The following is a 16,476-nucleotide window of genomic DNA, read 5'->3' as shown; positions in this document are numbered from 1 at the left end:
TTTGTATTTCCTGTAAATATGCCAACGGCACTGTACCACTGTACTCTCTTCTCTTCCTTCCTCCCTCCTCTCTCTCTCTCTCTTTCTTTCTTTCCTTCTTCTTCTACTTTTCCTGAACCTTCTCTCACTGGAAAGAAAAGACAAAAGGCTATAAGCATTCACACAGACATCAATCTGTTTTGAATTACCTTGGTATGTTAACAAAGAGAAAAAAAGTGACTAGCTACCATTGTTCCAAAGGTTGATTTCTGATTTTTCTAACTTCTGTTGTGTCTGGATTTCTCTCTCCATTTTTCAAAGAATGACCCTCAATAGCTTAATAAATCAGCTAATAAAATGTTTTAGCATCTGCTAAAGCTCCCTGAGTGTGTCACATGCTTGTTCAAAGGCTTTGTAAGGAAGCACAATGGAAGGAAATCACAGGCCATTGTGAAAAGCAACACTATGAGGTTTCAAAATACTGCGGAACCTACATCTTCACCTTAAGACTTTGCTTGTAAATATTTACATTGTTTGCCCAGATGGTGGCAGAATTGGAAAATGTGGGTAACTTTTTTTTTTAACATCTCTTAATAAACTAAAAAAAAAAAATTCATAAGCTGGGATTGCACACTGTCACAAAAACATTGTGTTGATTTGAAAAGTTTTGTTGCTATTGCAATGTTCCTTTATCACAGCAAGAGGAAGTGAAAAGATACGTCTCTTCAGGTTCTGGGGATGATATATTTTCATAGTGCCGTTCACCTAAATAAACCTGTGGCCTTGGTAGCTTCCAAAATATTTCAAATCCAGGCAATGAACTGCCATTGAATACTTACCATGTGCCATACATTGTGCTGATGATTAAAGGGCCTCTCCTGTGTAATCAGGTAGATAAAGATTATACAGTTAAAGGAGCGAGGATGACACTCTTGCTAACTACCGTAAGCAGGTTTTGGCCAGAGTCCCCGATGGCATCCTCACCAACCAGGTGGGGAAAGGCAGTGGCAAGATGCCTTCTTCTCTCACGTGGAGAGCTTCAGTTACCTCCTACCTGTGCTCCCTGCTTCTGTTTCCATTCCTCTGCAACCCATTCTCAGAACCATAAATGGTCTACATCTCAGTGCCCTGCCACTTGCTTCTTGTTTTAACGGATCCTCAATGGATCCCTTAGACGAATCCACGGTCCTCTGTATCAAGCCTCAAATCCTGAAGATGGTTTTCAAGGCTGCCCATAATCTGGCTGTCTCTTGGTCACCTCAAAGACCCTGTCACCCACTACACTTGTCTGCATCCCCAACGTTTTGGCTCATCCACACAGAAATACTCACAGTTACCCAAATGGGATATCTGGATCTGCCTCTGTGCTGTTCTCTATGGAAGAAAATCAGCCACTAGCAAGAGCACCATTACTGTGAGCCTCTGTTTTTTTCTAGAGTAGCAGGGCATGAGAAGGCTGGGCAGAGATTCTAACTGGAGAAGCAGGGTGGAGTGTTTATAGGCTTTAGCAGGAAGAGGGAGGAGTTATTCTTGGGGATTAGCAGCCATTGTTTGAACAATTTGAATTTGATTAGAAGTGGAGAGAGTAGGGCCTAAAGGCATATGCTAGAGACAATGGAAAAGAAGAGATAGTTGTGGGAGCAAGGCCATGCGAGGGCCTCAGTGGAAACCTCTCTATCTTTCAGGGTCCCTCACATGTCTGTGTGCAGAACTGTCCTTCTATTCCTCTCCCCTCTGCGTCCCCACCCCTACCAGGCTAACTCCTCATAACCGTGGTTCAGAGGTTAGCTCAACTCAGAAGTTCTCCCCATGCTTCCTGGGAACTCATCCCCCACCCCCCACCTCCAGAGACCCCGAAGTTCTGTGCTCAAATCTGGAAGAGACTTTATCTCAGAGCATTGTAATTTGCTGTTTGCTTTTCTGACTGCTGCAGCAGATTGCTCAGTTTCTGGAGGGCAGGGACAGCACTTTGGCTACCTTTGTGTCCACAGAGCCTGGCGTGATGCCTGGCACAAAATAGGATCTCAAAACTTTTGTCCAGGGTATGTAGTGAACATGGGACAGTGTCAGACATTCTCTTATAAGCATCCCGCCTCTGACCTAACTCCCGGGGGAGGCCACTATCCTCTCCCTCTGTCTGCCCCCTCCCATCAACAGATTTCTAGGCTTTTCTTCTTTGGATTTGGAAACTGGGCAGAACAAAGAAACAAAAATCAAAAGGTGGGAGGTGAGTGTGGGAAGTTAGTGAGAGAGGATAGAGAAAGAGATGGGGAGAGGCTGAGATGTGAAGATAGAGAAGGGAGAGTTTTAGATTTGTTTCATTTGATGTGTTCTGTTTGAGAAGGAGGTATCCAAGAGCAGTGCAGGATTTCAGAAAACTGTGGTAGAAAACAGAGGAAATGGAGTACAAGATGATTATTGAGACTTGTGATGTTGGTGGTATCTTTCAAGAAACATGTTTGAAAAATAAAAATTCTTCCAAATTAAAATTGTATTTAATTATAAATTGGGAATCCTCTTTCCTCTTCCTTCTCTCTTTCTATCCTCCCTCCCTCTCTCCCTCTCTCCCTCTCTCCCTCCCTCCCTCCCTCCCTTCCTTCCTTCCCTCCTGTTTGAACTGTTTCTCTGCATGAGTATAGGGATCAGACTATGAGAATCTAGAAATCTTAAGGGTTATGAATGAGGGAATGAATTAACTATTGAAAAAGTAAATGAATGAGTGACCATGTTTCCCTCAGGGTCATGGCCAAGATAGCAGCTGGAATCTCCACCCATGAACTCCCCAGAAAAAATGCCTTCCCTCCAGACCTTGGGAAACAGGAAGCATCAGACCATAATAGAATCGATTTTTTTCCTTCTGCTCATTGTCTCCTCAGAAGAGGAATGCTTTCTGAATTATCTCCCTTAAAACTCCAGAACCACAAGATTTCCATCAGCCTCCTCTGAATGGAGGAGGGTGGTAAAATTGTCAACAGCATTCATTTGCAAATCCTCTTGACTGAATATGTGGTTCAGATGGGAGCTTCTTATATATGTTTAAATTATTTTTGTCAGATTATAAATCATTGCTTTCACAGTTCTCCACAGGACACAGATAACAATGTTCACTATTGAACCTTCCCACAGAGCACGTCCATGACTCTTCCTCACGCAGAGGGTCTGACTACACAAGCTAGCCAAGCCAACATGTCTCCATTTACCTTTCTCTTCCTGTGCTTAGACAAGACTTTCCCTTGGGGTCTGACCCTGTCTCATCCTCTCCCAGACTTCCATTCACCCATTCTTTAGCTGCCACCCCCCGACCTCCTACCCCATCCACCCATCTTCCTGTGGCTGCCTGTGGCTGGTTGAGATCCATGTATTGTTTCTAACTGAAAAGTAAACAGATAAGTACATTTTAAGGTGAAATGGCTAACTAATGATAAATATTGTCTGGCTCTAAAGGTAATTTTTTGGAATAAAGTTATAGTCAAGATTGGAAAATCACGGTTGGTGTATATCAAAAAGGAACAGGAGAATGGTTCAAGATGGCAGGATATGGGGACGTGCACTCCCTCTTATGAGAGCATTGAAATCATGACTAACTGCTAACAATAATCTATAGGAAGACACTGGAACTCACCAAAAAAGATACCCCACAACCAAAGACAAAAGAGAAGCCACAGTGAGATGGTAGGAGGGGCACAATCACAATAAAATCAAATCCCTAACCACTGGGTGGGTGACTCACAAACTGGAGAACAATTATACCACAGAAATCCACCCACTAGCGTGAAAGTTCTGAGCCCCACGTCAGGCTTCCCAACCTGGGGGCCCAGCAATGGGAGGGGTATGCCCAGAGAATCAGACTTTGAGGCCTAGTGGGATTTGATTGCAGGACTTCGACGGGACTGGGAGAAAAAGAGACTCCACTCTTGGAGGGCACACACAAAGTAGTGTGTGCGTCGGGACCCATGGGAAGGAGCAGTGACCCCATAGGAGACTGAACCAGACCTACCTGCTAGTGATGGAGGGTCTCCTGCAGAGGTGGGGGGTGGTTGTGGCTCACCGCAGGGACAAGGACACTAGCAGCAGAAGTTCTGGGAAGTACTCCTTGGCATGAGCCCTCCCGGGGTCCGCCATTAGCCCCACCAAAGAGCCCAGGTAGACTCCAGTGTTGGGTTGCCTCAGGCCAAAACAACCAACAGTGAGGGAACTCAGCCCCAACCATTGGCAGATAAGCAGATTAAAGTTTTACTGAGCTCTGCCCACCAAAGCAACAGTCAGCTCTACCCACCACCAGTCCCTCCCATCAGGAAGCTTGCACAAGCCTCTTAGATAGCCTCATCCACCAGAGGGAAGACAGCAGAAGCAAGAACTACAATCCTGCAGCCTGTGGAACAAAAATCCCATTCAAAGAAAGACAGACAAGATGAAAAGGCAGAGGGCTATATACCAGATGAAGGAACAAGATAAAACCCCAGGAAAACAACTAAATGAAGTGGAGATAGGCAACCTTCCAGAAAAAGAATTCAGAATAATGATAGTGAAGATGATCCAGGACCTCGGAAAAAGAATAGAGGCAAAGATCGAGAAGATGCAAGAAATGGTCAACAAAGATCTAGAAGAATTAAAGAACAAACAGAGATGAACAATACAATAACTGAAATGAAAAATACACGAGAAGGAATCAATAGCAGAATAACAGAGACAGAAGAACAGGTAAGTGACCTGGAAGGCAGAACGGTGGAATTGACTGCCATGGAACTGAATAAAGAAAAAAGAATGAAAAGAAATGAAGACAGCCTAAGAGACCTCTGGGACAACATTAAACGGGACAACATTAAACGCAGCAACATTTGCATTATAGGGATCCCAGAAGGAAAAGAGAGAGAGAAAGGACCCAAGAAAATATCTAAAGAGATTATAATCAAAAATTTACCTAACATGGTAAAGGAAATAACCACCCAAGTCCAGGAAGCAGAGTCCCAGACAGGATAAACCCAAGGAGAAACACACTGAGACACATAGTAATCAAATTGACAAAAATTAAAGACAAAGAAAAATTATTAAAAGCAGCAAGGGAAAAATGACAAATAACATAGAAGGGAACTCCCATAAGGTTAACAGCTGATTTCTCAGCAGAAACTCTACAAGCCAGAAGGGAGTGGCATGATATATATAAAGTGATGAAAGGGAAGAACCTACAACCAATATTACTCTACCTGGCAAGGATCTCATTCAGACTCGTTGGATAAATCAAAAGCTTTACAGACAAGCAAAAGCTAAGAGAATTCAGCACCACTAAACCAGCTCTACAACAAATGTTAAAGGAACTTCTCTGAGTGGTAAACACAAGAGAAGAAAATAACCTACAAAAACAAACTCAAAACAATTAAGAAAATGGTAATAGGAACATATATATATCAATAATTGCCTTAAATGTGAATGGATTAAATGCTCCAACCAAAAGACACAGGCTCACTGAATGGATACAAAAACAACACCCATGTATATGCTGTCTACAAGAGACCCACTTCAGACCTAGGGACACATACAGACTGAAAGTGAGGGGATGGAAAAAGATATTCCATGCAAATGGAAATCAAAAGAAAGCTGGAGTAGCAATACTCATATCAGATAAAACAGACTTTAAAATAAAGAATATTACAAGAGACAAGGAAGGAAACTACATAATGATGAAGGGATGAATCCAAGAAGAAGATATAAGAATTATAAATATATATGCACCCAACATAGGAGCACCTCAATACATAAAGCAACTGCTAACAGCTATAAAAGAGGAAATCAACAGTAACACAGTACCAGTGAGGGACTTTAACACCTCACTTACACCAATGGACACATCATCCAGACAGAAAATGACTAAGGAAGCACAAGCTTTAAATGACACAATAGACCAGATAGATTTAATTGGTATTTATAGGACATTCCATCCAAAAACAGCAGATTACACTTTCTTCTCAAGTGCACATGGACCATTCTCCAGGATACATCATATCTTGGGTCACAAATCAAGCCTCAGTAATTTTAAGAAAATTGGAATCATATCAAGCATTTTTTTCCAACCACAATGCTATGAGATTAGAAATCAATTACAGGGAAAAAAACGTAAAAAACACAAACACATGGAGGCTAAACACTACGTTACTAAATAACCAAGAGATCACTGAAGAAATCAAAGAGGAAATCAAAAAATACCTAGAGAAAAATGACAATGAAACACGACGATCCAAAACCTATGGAATGCAGCAAAAGCAGTTGCAGGAGGGAAGTTTATAGCAATACAATCCTACCTCACGGAACAAGAAAAAACTCAAATAAACAATTTAACCTTAGACTAAAGGAACTAGAGAAAGAAGAACAAACAAAACACAAAATTAGTAGAAGGAAAGGAATCATAAAGATCAGAGCAGAAATAAATGAAATACAAACAAAGAAAACAATAGCAATGATCAATAAAACTAAAAGCCGGTTCTTTGAGAAGATAAAAAAAATTGATAAACTTTTAGCCAAACTCATCAGGAAAAAGAGGGTGAGGACTCAAATCAGTATAATTAAAAATGAAAAAGGAGAAGTTACAACAGACACCTCAGAAATACAAAGCATCCTAAGAGACTACTACAAGCAACTCTATGCTAATAAAATGGACAACCTGGAAGAAATGAACAAATTCTTGGAAAGGTATAACCTTCCAAGACTGAACCAGGAAGAAATAGAAAATAAGAACAGACCAGTCACAAGTAATGAAATTGAAACTGTGAATGAAATTGAAACTGTGATTAAAATTCTTCCAACAAACAAAAGTCCAGGACCAGATGGCTTCACAAGTGAATTCTATCAAACACTTTGAGAAGAGCTAACACCCATCCTTCTCAAACTCTTCCAAAAAATTGCAGAGGAAGGAAAACTCCCAAACTCATTCTACGAGGCCACCATCACCATCATACTAAAACCAAAGATACTACAAAAAAAGAAAATGACAGACCAATATCGCTCATGAACATAGATGCAAAAATCCTCAAGAAAATACTAGCAAACAGACTCCAACAACACATTAAAAGGATCCTTCACCATGATCAAGTGGGATTTACCCCAGGGATGCAAAGATTCTTCAGTACATGCAAATCAATCAATGTGATACACCATATTAACAATTTGAACAATAAAAACCATATGATCGGTCTTCCCTGGTGGCGCAGTGGTTGAGAGTCCACCTGCCGATGCAGGGGACCTGGCTTCGTGCCCCAGTCTGGGAGGATCCCACATGCCACGGAGCAGCTGGGCCCGTGAGCCATGGCCGCTGAGCCTGCGCGTCCGGAGCCTGTGCTCCGCAACAGGGAAGGCCACAACAGTGAGAGGCCCGTGTACCGCAAAAAAAACAAAAAACAAAAACCAAAAGCATATGATTTTCTCAATAGATGCAGAAAAATGTTTTGACATAATTTCAACACCTATCTATAAAAACTCTCCAGAAAGTGGGCATAGAGGGAACCTACCTCAATATAATAAAGCCCATGTATGAAAAACCCACAGCAAAAATCATTCTCAATGGTGAAAACCTGAAAGAATTTCATCTAAGATCAGGAACAAGATGAGGATTCTACTCTCACCCCTATTATTCAACATAATTTTGAAAGTCTTAGCCATGGCAATCAGAGAAGAAAAAGAAATAAAAGGAATACATATTGGAAAAGAAGAAGTAAAGCTGTCACTGTTTGCAGATGACATGATACATAGATATACATAGATAATCCTAAAGATGCCACCAGAAAACTACTAGAGCTAATCAATGAATTTGGTAAAGTTGCAGGATACAAAATTAATGCACAGAAATCTCTTGTGTTCCTATACACTAACAATGAAAGATCAGAAAGAGAAACTAAGGAAACAATCAGATTCACCATTGCCACAAAAAGAATAAAATACCTAGGAATAAACCTACCTAAGGAGGTAAAAGACCTGTACTCAGAAAACTATCAGACACTGATGAAAGAAATCAAAGATGACCCAGACAGATGGAGAGTTATACCATGTTCTTGGATTGCAAGAATCAATATTGTGAAAACGACTACACTCCCCAAAGCAATCTACAGATTCAATGCAATCGCTATCAAATTACCAATGGCATTTTTAACAGAACTGTAACAAAAAATCTTAAAATTTGTATGGAGACACCAAATACCCAGAATAGCCAAAGCAGTCTTGAGGGAAAATATCGGAGCTGGAGGAATCAGACTCCTTGACTTTAGACTTTACTACAAAGCTACAGTAATCAAGACAATATGGTACTAGCACAAAACCAGAAATATAGATCAATGGAACAGGATAGAAAGCCCAGAGATAAACCTACGCACCTATGGTCAACTAATCTATGACAAAGGAGGCAAGGATATACAATGGAGAAAAGACAGTCTCTTCAATAAGTGATGCTGCGAAAACTGGATAGCTACATGTTACAGAATGAAATTAGAACACTCCCTAAAACCATACACAAAAATAAATTCAAAATGGATTAGAGACCTAAATGTAAGACTGGACACTGTAAAACTCTTAGAGGAAAACATAGGTAGAACACTCTTTGACATAAATCACAGCAAGGTCTTTTTTACCCACCTCCTAGAGTAATGGAAATAAAAAGAAAAATAAACAAATGGGATCTAGTTAAACTTAAAAGCTTTTGCACAGCAAAGGAAACTATAAACAAGAAGAAAAGACAACCCTCAGAATGGGAGAAGGTATTTGCAAATGAATCAACAAAGGATTAATCTCCAAAATACATAAACAGCCCATGCAGCTCAATATTAAAAAAAACAAACAATGCAATCAAAGAATGGGCAGAAGACCTAAACAGACATTTCTCCAAAGACATGCAGATGACTAAGAGGCACAACATCACTAATTATTAGAGAAATGCAAATCAAAACTACAGTGAGTTATCACCTCACACCAGTCAGAGTGGCCATTATCAGAAAATCTACAAACAGTAAATGCTGGAGAGGGTGTGGAGAAAAGGGAACCCTCTTGCATTGCTGGTGGGAATGTAAATTGATATGGCGATTATGGAGAACAGCATGGAGGTTCCTTAAAAAACTAAAAATAGAATTACCATATGACCCAGCAATCCCACTACTGGGCATATACCCTGAGAAAACCATAATTCAGAAAGAGTCATGCACCCCAATGTTCTTTGCAGCACTGTTTACAATTGCCAGGTCATGGAAACAACCTAAATGTCCATCAACAGAGTAATGGATAAAGAAGATGTGGTACATATATACAATGGAATATTACTCAGCCATAAAAAGGAATGAAACTGGGTCATTTGTAGAGACGTGGATGGACCTAGAGACTGTCATACAGAGTGAAGTATGTCAGAAAGAGAAGAACAAGTACTGCATGCTAACGCATATATGTGAAATCTAGAAAAATCGCAGAGATGAATTGGTTTGCAAGGCAGAAATAGAGACACAGATGTAGAGAACAAACGTATGGACACCAAAGGGGGAAAGGGGGGGGAGGGGTGGTGGTGGTGGTACAAATTGGGAGATTGGGATTGACAAGTATACAATTATATGTATAAAGTAAATAACTAATAAGAATCTGCTGTATTTTAAAAAAATGAAATTCAACAAAAATTAAAATTAAATTACAGAAAAGGAAAAAAGAAATAAGATTGGATAATCATTAGAATGATTATCTGTTCTGCAAATTGTCCCCAGAGGAGGTTTGTTCATAGGCTCTGGGGCCACCTTCCTGTCCTTTAGGATTTGCTGTAGCAGCTGTCGCTATAATACTGAGGACTTAGATGCAACTTTTTCAATCTTGGGCAGCCAGACCCCAGAGAGATTTGTAAGGAAAACAGTTCATACTTTGCACACACCTGCCTTCTCAACCCCTATTGTTTTCAGTGGGTGCCCCTGAAACTCTCTTCCCCTTCACTTTTCCACTCTCTGCCCAGCTAACAAAGCTTCTGTTTACACCTTTAATTAATTAATTTCTTCAGTGTTTATTTGGCACCTAATAGCCCCCTGGGGGATAATAACACCTTAAGCTGTGATCTCATTTAAGAGAATCCGCATTTATTAAAAAGACTCTGAAAAACGTAAATGCTTTTAAGTCCCAAAAAAGTAAATTTCCAATGGTTGGCAACCTCCCTGGGTGGGAGACACAAACGTAGACTATGAAATAGGAGATGTCAGCAAGCAGAGCCTAGCGGCAGATTTCCCATGAAGTTACTAAAGCTTCAGCTTCAGGGCCTACACTTGGACAGACCAGTTTTTATAAATGCATCTTCTTTTTGGTAAATAGGACTTCAAAATTGTATAAAACTCAGACCCCACAAAATATGGAACCCAAATGACCCCCACCCCCCAAAAAATATCCCCGAAGGTTTATGAGGGTAAAAGCCACAGTTACCCTGTTTACCAGTTTCTAAAACGTCACTGGCATATTGTAGGAGCTCAAGAAAAATGTTCCGGATGTTGAATAAATGCATAATACATATAAAATGCCTAATTCTTTTCCTGGCGAATAGTATGGGCTCAATACATATTTGCTGAAAGAAAGATTACTTTGATGAGTGAATAAATTAGTGAATGAAGGTGAAAGGGAGCGGCACCCTAAATCTCTGTGGAGAAAGACGCCCTTTCTGTCCTAACCTCCCCCCCATTCATCTTAGGGGCAGCCAGGCTGGCCTCCCCACCCCAAGACCAGTTAGCCGAACATGGGTGAGCACATCGAGAAATAGTTTCAGAACACAAAGTGCCTTTTCCCCCAAGACACCATGTGGTCAACTGTGGTTAATAAACAGACTCTTGTTAACAGAGGTACAGTTATGTGGAAACACTATCCTTCCATCTATGAAATGCTAGATTTTCAAATTAGAGACTTGGGATTTGTTCCCAGTCCGCCTACCCCTAACATTTGTAATAAAGCACTGCCTAACACAGAATTATATTCTTAGGGAAAAATGAAAAACATGTTTGAAGAACTCAACCTTATTAACATCAATTTTTTCAGTAACAGTAACCATGAAACAGTTATGCATTTAACCCCTGTAGTCTTTAAGCCTGCTAAAATATCTAATTAGTTAATTAGGAAATTAATTATGTGCTAAATAGGGAAAATTTGAAAAGTGTCTATGGATGTATAAAACTGTGTTTAAAGTCAGCTTTTATATTGAGGCCTTAGTGCTGTCCCAGTGTATTAGCATTTCATGATTCTTTGTATTCATTAAAATTTTTTTCACAAAAATATTGGAAAGTTTCCCAAAGTTCTCCCTTCCCACCTCCTGGTGTATATCAAACAGAATATTTGGACTTATCTTGTCAAATCATAGTTGGAATTGTTTTTTGTAAGAGAGTGGTTCCTTGGAAGTCATTCAGAAGCGAAGTGTAGGGAAAATTATTTTGATTTATAGGGTCAGTGTTTCTCTGTCATAAGTCAGTGATAAGTAAACTGGTTCTCAGGAATTTCTTTTTTTGATACTTATAACAATCAATTTGTGAAGCATTTAGCATAGACAAAAAGATGTCTGTGTTAAGACCAAGACCAAGTCCAAGACCACTGGTAAGAGGCTGCTCCTTTGTTCCTCTTCAGCACTGTCCTGAAGATGTACTGTTTACATTCACTATGTAAATGGTGGGAACTCACGGTCGTGAAGGCACAGAATGAACAGACACTTTCTGAATGCAGTATGCACATCAGAAAGAAGGCATTGATCATTTTCCGATCATAGGTCAATTATCTTTTCCAATTTGGGGAGTAAAATAATCTGTATCAGTTACTTCCAAATATCAGTACATTTCATATGGACTAGTGTTTGCAGTTGCCAATCCCTCTTCCCATCCAATGCCCCTTTCCTGTGGTTCCCAGTATCCCTTCTTCTAGTTGATCTGGACCTGTCATGGTACTTCTGCTGGGAAGTTTTTGCATTTGTTCATGCCGTTCCCTTGACCTTGAAAGGAAACCCACTATTTCCTGAGATCCTAAAAATTAAACTTTTCTACCCAAACTAACACCTTCCCTACAATGAATTGCCAAGAAAATGAAAGCCAACAAAGAAGGTGAGATTTTGACTTTTTAAGAGAACTGCTGACGAGGCATAAAAGAAAAAGCAATTTCGTCTGAAGGCCTAAAGAGGGAGGGGGCAGTCTGGGTAGCTAAGTGATTGATTTCTCCACTGTCACTTAGAGCATCCGGGTACAATTGTTGGCTCTGACAATTGGGTGCTGTGTTTGCAGGAACATAGTGTATAGTGGATGGTGGGAGGATTCAGGTCTTGGAGTCGTCTGACAAAAGAGTACAATAGTGAACAATTTATGTAATACTCTGAGCTTTGGTTTCTTTATCTATGAAGTGAGAATACTAATATCTACCTAGCCAGGCTGTAAGGATTGAAGACAATGTATGCCAAGCACTTTGTACAGTGGTTGGTTAGCATATAAGCACTAAATAAGCAGAAGCTATTGTTATCATGATGACTGCAAGGTCTTTACCCTTCTATTAAGGGTGAAGTGAGCTAAGGCAGTTCTAAGGACTTCATAAAGCAGTGTTGCCTCATGACTGGTAAGAAGCAGGAGGCATGAGGAAAGGTGGTTATCCACCTTCCCTGTGGACGGGGAAGCACGCGACAGTTGTTACTGTACCTTTGTTTGGAAACAGGTAAGACTGGAACACAGCCATCAGGATAATTTGTAGTAGGCTGTGAGTCCAGTTGCAAATAAAAGTTTCACTTTTTTGATGAAAGAGTCCGTTCTGACTGAGTCTGCATTTTGAACCCATCACAGTTAGACTCCAGTAGATTGATGTTCGGCTGCACTGTGGCTGTGTGTCCTTCATATCCACAGACACACAGAACCAGTCTTGGAACATTGTGCTTTTGCAAAAGTGATTTTGGTCTTTCCTCTGGTCCCTACTCTAGATACAGTGTTGTTGTCGGGTGTGCTCTCTTTCTTACTTCACTTGTGCTTCTCTTTCCCACTCATGTTGAACTGATGTAGGGGGTATGTTAACAATGGGACAGTTATTTCTTGTCCTTTGGTATGAAGGACCCATATATTCTAACTCTTCCCACACTTCTCTGAAGTTTTGACTCAAGCAAGAATGAGTGGGCTCCATTTGTTCATTCATTCATTCATACATTCTTTCAATATTGAACACTTACCATGTATTAGGTGCTCTCCTATGTGCTGAGATAAAGTGGTGAGCAAAGCAGACATAGTTCCTGGCTTCAATGAGCTCATTCTGTCCTGAGAAAGATGAACAGTAATCAAATAATCCAAGAACTAAAAATGTTTCATTGCAAATTGAAATTTTTATAAACTTTGATTACTTTTTGGTTGTAAAAGTAAAAGACTCATTATAAAGAATTTAGAAATAAAGTAGCACAGATGGTTCCTGACTTACGATGGTTTGACTTATGATTTTGGGCTTTATAGTGGTGTGAAAGCTGTATGCATTCAGTAGAAACTGTGCCTTGAATTTTGAAATTTGATCTTTTCCTGGGCTAGCGACATGTGGTGTGATCCCCTCTTCTGATGCTGGACAGTCACAAGGGTGAACAACCCATACACTTAGAACCATTCTGGATCCAGACGACCATTCTGTGTTTCACTCTCAGCGCGGTACTCAATACAGTATGTGAGATAGTCAACACTTCATTATAAAATAGACTGTGTATTAGATGCCTTTGCCCAACCGTTGGCTAATGGAAGCATTCTTAGCATGCTTAAGTTAGGCTGAGCTAAGTTGTGATGTTTGGTTGTTTAGGTGTAGTAGATGCATTTTTTGACTTACAATATTTTCAAATTCTGATGGGTTTATCAGGACATTACCCCATCATAAGTTGAGGAAGATCTGTAATCATTTTTAATTTTTTTAATTTTTAATTTTTTAAGTTTTTATTTTTGGCTGTGTTGGGTCTTTGTTGCTGCACACAGGCTTTCTCTAGTTGCAGCAAGCAGGGGCTACTCTTCGTTGCGGTGTGCAGGCTTCTCATCGGTGGCTTCTCTTGTTGTGGAGCACAGGCTCTAGGTGCGTGGGCTCAGTAGTTGTGGCTCACGGGCTCTAGCGCGCAGGCTCAGTACTTGTGGCGCATGGGCTTAGTTGCTCTGCGGCATGTGGGATCTTCCCGGACCAGGGATCGAACCTGTGTCCCCTGCATTGGCAGGTGGATTCTTAACCGCTGAGCCACCAGGGAAGTCCCTGTAATCACTTTTAATGATGTAGTAGCACTGAAATATTTTATCAAATTTCATTAGTTTCATAAAAATAATCCAAATTTTTATGACTTTGAAATCTTGCCAACCTTGCCTCATTCATTCAACAAATACTGCTGGCATCTCTTCTATGCCAGGTGCTATGTGGTACCATAAAAGGTGACGTGCAAAGTCCTTGCCCTCGAGGCTGGTGAGTTGTGCCTGTGTCCTAGATTTAAGTATCAAGAAAAATTGTGTTATCCTAATGATGACCCTAAAATTTGTCAGGATTCTTGCACTGGATTAAGTGAGATTAAATGAGATAATACCTATAAAGCTCTTAGTACAGGGTCTCACACACAGTAAGTGCTCAATAGATGTTATTGCACTTTTCATTACCATCTTCATAAATACCATCATCATTATTAATTATTGCTTGTAAATAGAATTATTTCTAAACTGCTCCAATATAAGAATGTTCTCAGGAAATTCAAATGAATAATTCCCAGCAGGAGTGTTATTACGCTTTACTTTTTCTCATTAATTTCTCACTACCTTGTTCACGTTACTAAATTTGAAAAACGCCACTGTGTTGTGTTCTTAGAGATTGATTTGCATTGTTGATTGATGTGTAATAATCAGACAGTGAATTGTGCTTTGGCTCTGAAATGTGTATTCTTTGAAATCAGGCTAAAGCCCTAACCTCTCAGCCTGGGGAATGGCTGAAAGTCCATTTAAACAGTCGTGGCATCTACAGAGAGGAGCCATGCTCAGCAGCCGAGCTTTCTTGTCAATCCCAGGTGTTTCTCCGAGATGCTTCTCCAAAGGTCATATGGGTAATTGTAAAGGAGGCAACGACGGTTCAAAATGCCATGGCCTTTCTGTTCATATGTGTCTCCAAGGACTATTTAGAGGTTTTCTTCACTCTGCAGGAAGACTCAAATGTAAGCCATTATCTACAAAGAAGAAAATATAGTTTAAAGTCTTTTATAGCTCTTGCCTTTCAGGAAAGAAGCTTCCACTAAGTACTTATTGCAGGTTTTAGGCAAAAAACTTAAACTCCTTTCATTAGCATTGAAGGAAACGGAACCCGGTCTAAGCACAGATACTGCCTTTTTTTATTTTATTTTTTTAGAATGCACTGCAAGTAGAGAGAAATGTAATGTAGCCAGAATTCCAGGAGAAAGCAGGGCGCACTCGGCAACCATTTTACATTTAGGAAACATTTGCAAAACCCTGGGGCATGCATAAAGCAAGGCCTGACGTGAGGACTCTTAGAGTGAAAGTGTTTTGGAGTAAAATCATCAGGTTTAACTTGGCTCAGTTGTATGACTAATGAAGACCAATGAAATAACATGTGCTACATGTTAAAATTCTATCGTGAAAGAAGCCCAGCCGCCCTCATTTCTTTAGAAGGAAGTCGGAAAAGGAGAGCTGGTTGGATTGGAAGGGGCTGGGATCAGAGAAATGATCAGTGTTTACAGAACACTACTCCCTCCCCCAAGAGTTGATAGCACATTTTCATATCACTGCTGTGGAGCTTGGGGGAGCCGTAAGGGATGTAACGAGGTAACGGACCTCCATGTGATGCCTGGGGGTCAGGTGTGCAGTGACCACTGGACTATTATTTCAGTAGCTCTTTAAGGACACCTGCTGTATACAGCACAGGAACCTCCATCTAATTTAAACCTTTTATCACAAATTACTACAATAATATCTATTCCCATTTATTAAGCACCTACTCTGGCCAGACACATTTCCTATTTGTCTCTAACATTTACTAAGCTCTGAAAGGAAGGTGTTGGTTACTTCATTTTATAACAAGGAACTTGAGACTTGGAGAAGTTAAGCAAAGCGCCCAAAGACAAGGGGCTACTCAAAAGTTAGGCTGGACTCAGGGATCCTGTTGAGGTCTTTTTACACGTCATTCTTGCTATTGAATCCTCACTTTTCCTAGCTGTCAAGATGACAAACAGCCAGCTGTCCCTCTCAAGTCAGGACATATCCAGCCCTGAAGTTGGCTTAGGTGTGCCTTGTGGTCTTCTTAGAAGGAGAAGTTCTCTTCCTTTACCCTTTCCTTGTGACTGGCCCCTAAGTCTGTTACAGTCCCCTTCTGGGTGCCATGCAAGGGCCAAAATCTTTATCCTTCAAAACGCTATAACCCAGAACATAATATATACGTTGTTAGGCATCCCAAAGGTAGGGTTAGTTTTATAACTGTAACATCACTGCAGTATTTCAAAATAGCTTGCTATCACTGGGACCCTGAGACCTTTTACTCTGTCGTACATATGCA

At 40.4% G+C, this 16,476-nt stretch overlaps 1 protein-coding gene across 2 annotated transcripts in view; it reads left to right on the top strand.

The window, feature by feature from the left end:
• The window catches only part of MACROD2 (mono-ADP ribosylhydrolase 2), a 2,000,643-nt gene that overhangs the window by 1,231,660 nt on the left and 752,507 nt on the right, over positions 1-16,476 (top strand). The gene's annotated exons all lie outside the window — the stretch shown is intronic.

The sequence above is a fragment of the Tursiops truncatus genome, chromosome 15 (assembly GCF_011762595.2).
Source record: "Tursiops truncatus isolate mTurTru1 chromosome 15, mTurTru1.mat.Y, whole genome shotgun sequence".
Taxonomy (NCBI): Eukaryota; Metazoa; Chordata; class Mammalia; order Artiodactyla; family Delphinidae; genus Tursiops; species Tursiops truncatus.
This window is presented reverse-complemented; position numbering and strand designations above follow the sequence as displayed.